The sequence below is a fragment of the Triticum dicoccoides genome, chromosome 6B (assembly GCF_002162155.2).
Source record: "Triticum dicoccoides isolate Atlit2015 ecotype Zavitan chromosome 6B, WEW_v2.0, whole genome shotgun sequence".
Lineage (NCBI taxonomy): Eukaryota > Viridiplantae > Streptophyta > Magnoliopsida > Poales > Poaceae > Triticum > Triticum dicoccoides.
The window spans coordinates 174,232,087-174,237,281 of record NC_041391.1 but is presented as its reverse complement, the minus strand read 5'-3'; the positions used below and the strand labels follow the sequence as shown (position 1 = coordinate 174,237,281).

The following is a 5,195-nucleotide window of genomic DNA, read 5'->3' as shown; positions in this document are numbered from 1 at the left end:
ATCAGGTGGATGATGAGAAATCTCTGACTGTTTCATTGGTGCAGACCACGGCGTGGCGGAGTAGGGGCTGCCTCCCGATCCCCGTGGAGGTCATTGCGGCCCTCTTCGAGATAAGGCTGCGGGATCCCTTCTTCCGGTACGTTGTTTGGATGGGCAGTTCCAACCTTTTTCTATTGCGTGTGGATTGATTTGGAACGAAGTTATATATGTGATAGAAAATTTTCCTCTAGGACCGGAGTGGCTTCAGATGATAAGCTGGAGTCAGACGAGATGCTCGCCTTGCTGTACAGTATGGCAATCATCAGGTGAGGAAAATCCTGGTGCTACTTTCGCCTGATGTGTGGAAATTGAATAGTACTGTTGATTTACTTAGGGAAAATGGGCCAGTGGTTCTATCACGGTGCCAAAGGCATAAGCACCGCATTTTATCAGTGTCAGAAATTTATGGTTTTTGGTCTATCCCATATTTATCTGCGCTTATCCGTGGTGCCGCTCACAATTCACATCTCTGAGGCTAGGGGGTAGGGACCTTCTTATACTGTCTTTCCTGACCGACGGACTGACTCGCCGGGTCCCCGCTCCTCGGGACCAGCCCCTCCTCCGTGCCGGATCGCGCATCGGCTTGGAGGCCCCTCGGGCTGCTGCCAGTGCGGGAGTCCTGTGTGGCCGTGCGGGCTGGGGACCGAGCGGCGGGGCCCGTGTGCGTTCCTGGCGAGGGCTTGCTGGGGCTGGCCGGGATCTGAGGTTGGTATGTTCATGTAAAGAGTGACACTCCCTCCTTTTCCTTTTTATCCTCATCCCAGTTCACGTGCAGGGACTAGATTGCTGGCTAGATCTTCCTAACTCAACCACTTGATATTAAACTCTGTACGTGTATAGCTAGATTGCTTGCTAGATCTTGCTTTATAACTTATTCATTGCCTGCCATACAAAGGTTCCGGTTTTGAATTTTGTTTCAGATTTTAATTTTTGTTCTAGCTCTTTTTTGTACAGACAATGTGTATGCCGTTTAAACAATGATTATGACATTGCGAGGCCTGGTATAGATTGTATTTATTATTTATTTATTTCCAGTTTTGGTTAAGAGTTGTTTCTTGATACACCTACGTGCTCTTCAATTGCAGGTCCATGATGCAGTTCTACCTCTCTACGTGCTTTTATAATCATGTGTTTGTTTTAATTTGATTTTCTCATATATACATTGTAGGTTTTCCTATTTATGTTTCTTGCTGTCACAAAAACGCTATCTTTGTTGTGGCCAAATAATAAGTAGAGACAAACATTGCCGCTACATTATGTGCTTATTCCATCATATGTAAATATTAAATTAATACGCGATCATCCCTCACAGTAAGTGACACCTTTTATTTCGTATATCAGATGTATAATGCACAATCATCTCTCGCTGTACGTGAGGACCATCAAAAGGTTTGCTAAAGTTTAAAAAGTGCCCAATTGATAGGTCACGTCAGCATTGGGCGTGCATCTCTAGAACAGAAGGAGTGGAATAGAAGGCATTAGGTATGTGGTTACGGCTTGCTGTGTTGGCCGGGCTCTCTCGAACATGAAGAAGATGTGCTACCATGAATTCCACATCTTGCCGCTTGTTGTTTAATGGTATTCACTTTGATCTGTATGAATACTTGATTAGTTCATTTTCATTTATAGCATTGTAGATGTTCGCCTCTGCTACTCGATTTTCATAATGGAACATCCAGTTTAGGTGGGCCAAACAGCCGGTAAGCTTAAGAATTGGTGGTAAGCTCTTGCAAGAACTTGCAAGCTTCTTGTGTTAAATTTCATTTATGTGCCTGTATTTGTTCTTGAATCCTTGTTCTTTTTGTGTACTTTATACGGAGGTTGCAGTAACTCACAGCACTACAGTTTTCTTTCCCTGTACTTTGTAACATATAGGTGTACATAGTTACTGTTATTTGCGTTTTGATTAAAATGAGAACATAATTCTTATGATCTACAATGTCCGTATAGTGTATCTCTTCTAGATGGAAAGGTGTGCGGAAGGGATTTGTACCACCGGGTAGCAATTGAACAGGAAGAGGCTTAGTAAGGTAATCTATTGCTAACTACAGCTGGAATGCAAAATTTTATGATGTAGATTAATATAAGTTGTTTTGTGTTACTAGGATAAAATAGTAGAAGAGCACTAAAGGATGCTTCAAGGAATTGTAAAGCGGGATGAGAAGTGTCGCAAAAGAATCAATTCTGCTGGTATCGATTACGAGTGTCCAGCCCCTGTAAGTAACACTTGATGTTGTTCATTGATTTAATAAATTGATCTTACTTCAACAGATTTGAATTAGCTCAGCAATTTGCCACATAATTGTAATTGTATTAAGAAAATTTCAACTTTTTGTTGACCTGGAGCAAAAGGCATGCAATAGTAGTGCCCTGGAGCCAAATTTGCATGTGTTACTGTGTAGGTCCTTGATATTTATAGTACTGGTTGTTTATTCTTATCTACATTTGCTTACTGAAATAATTTATGTATTGGCACCAAGGTTTGTCCCAGGCTTTGCTTAACCATATTTTGAGTTGTGCTTCAATTGTTTTTCGTTTCATGCCGTATGTGGCAGTTACTCTCTGGAGATAAGTTGTACCGAATAAACAGTTCATAATTGATCACTACATTAGCTCCATGTAATCTCATGTAAAAATGCAGCTCCATGACCCGCTTGAAAGAGAGGAGAAGGGTTGCCTCCCGTCCGTCTCATCCCATCCCCTTGTGCCATCCATGAAAGAGAGGAGGGAGTGCAGAAATGAGCGTGGTGGCAATGCGCCGATGCTGGCCGGTTGAGGCATGGTCGACGTTTCAGTCAAGGGGTCCCTGCATTTGTGAATATGATGGTCGGCTCGCTGTGGCGGTCGGCCATGGAATAGTTGTGAGGGAGAGCACCCCTTTAGCGCCTCTCCGCATAGTTCTTCCTTCCCCTACTGCCGGTCAACACTTCGATATCCTTGTCCAAGGCCGGCGTGTACAGTTTCAGCCTCGTTCCCATGGATGGCAAAGTATGTCTTGTCATGATGCGCAGGTACACACATAGGCATACCAAAATCGTTATTGATTTATCCATACAGTTTCATGTCCAGATTGACATTTATTTGGGGGAAGTGCTGTTGATTTATTTTATTCAGCGCCACGAGTGTTCAGTGTTGATTTTGTGGGCAGGCGTTTTAGTGAGCTAGCAAGGGGCGTAGTGGATCTGTCATCATTTTGTTTAAAATGGTTGAAAGATGTTGAACGTTGGCTCTATACTCAAGTCTGATATGTCTTGTATTTATTCTATAGTTAAGTACAGTAGTTTCAGATTCTTTTACAAGTGCTTCATGATTTTACCCTGTGTGCAGAAATCTTCTAAGTTGCCGCTGAAGGGAGAAGACATGGGGTCGGAAAAATGTTAAGATTGACTTGATGTGTGGTAAGGAAAAGCCAGTCGAAAAGTTTTTGATGCTTGAGCATTCACTACTCAGTTATTCTTTTAGGTACGCATAATCTTCCAAGTTATAATCAATTCCTTTTATTTGGGCACGCATAATGACCATTCCTCGGCATCAAGTTCTTCTGGTTAGTAATTAATACTCCCTTCCCATATGGATTTTCATGATGGTTGTTCATTTTTTGGGATAGCCTACCAGGCTTATGCCTTGAAAACTGAGCTACCTCCATGATTATGCTTCTTTTCTCAGTAGAATTGTTGTTTCGCCAAAATTCAGATGTGAAGAGGAGTTCCTGATACTAGATGAACATACCAGCCTACTTGCCTACAACCAAGGTAGAATTATCAGCGGAGACACCACAGTCAGAGCTGGTGACTGAAGAAAGCCTACAGATAGCTATCATCAATGTCTTTTTTTTAGCCAAGATCTTGCACGTGACCGTTGATTTCGAAGCCTTATCTGCAGTTGAGAATATAAGGCGAGAAGACGCAGGTGCACGATACATTGGATACTACAAAGTAGACACGGTTCTACAAACGACATGGCAGAATATCTATACCATAGTTGAAGCAAAGCACCCTATATCCATTAAAATAAATAGTATACGGATTCTAACGTCAAGGAAGAAAATGAGACAATAACATTTGATGAATATTCAAGTTCTTGGTAGAAAGTAGGAGTGCTTATGAGGGGTGCTGCTATAAGGGGATGGCGGTAATCAGAAGAAATTTGCAATTTGGTGAAATAACTACCTCATAGAAGAGTTAATTGGTTTCGATGTAGGAAAAATCTGCAGGCTGGTTAAGCTTTGATGTATAAATAGTAGCACTTCGCTTTGTGTAAAAAAAGTTCTTGCTAAGGTTATTCAATGGGCTAAGTTTTCTAAACAGTGTTGACTTGATATTACAGTACTAAAATCTCGAGAATCCTTTGGACCAAGGCAAGTAGTGTTTGTAATGACTTGGTTTATCATAGTCATTGCCATCAAATATTTTAAACTTGCAGATATTCCCGTTCATATCATGACATCCACAATAACTGAACTATCCTGCTTACAATGCTTCACACAAATAGATACAAAAATTATAAGTTTTCTTATCAGAAACAGAAAAATTACACCACCATATGTGTGGAGTGTGTTGTAGTGCTCCACAAAAATATTTTGCCATGGCTCCTGAATTTTTTTAAGGATAGAGCAAATTGCCCACAACAATTTCCATGAAATTCCTTCTCTTGTGGTGGCAAGTATAATAATTAATCCTGAAAAATATTATTTTGTGTATAATCAAACACTTAAATAACTGATTGAGGGAATTTGAGAGGATGGAGAAGATGTGGGCACAATAGGCAAATGGATGGAGAGAGAGAAAGAAGAGAGTGGAGATGAGAGACAGGGTGAGAAAGAGGGTCTTTACATAAAAAAAAAGGTCAACAATGATGGGTAAGCATGATTTGTACGAGGGTAAAGTATATATCATACAACCATTGTCATATACAAGGAGCCCGTAGCAATGCACGGGTATTATACTAGTAAACTTAACATCCCGGCAGCCTTGCTCAGTTTCTCGGCATCACTGAACCTGATGTTGAGAACGAGAATGGTTATGATGGGTATAGAACTCGTAGGTATGACGGTGGTACCCGAGCACGACGTCAACAACATTGGGCGCGTCCCTGAACGAGATCTCGTCAAGTGGGACGTATGGATACACGAGATGCACGGTGCACGACGGCTAGCG

General features: G+C 41.6%; 1 pseudogene; it reads left to right on the top strand.

The window, feature by feature from the left end:
• The window catches only part of LOC119320066, a 6,066-nt pseudogene extending 1,666 nt beyond the window's left edge, over positions 1 to 4,400 (top strand).
• The last annotated feature ends 795 nt before the right edge of the window (positions 4,401 to 5,195 follow it).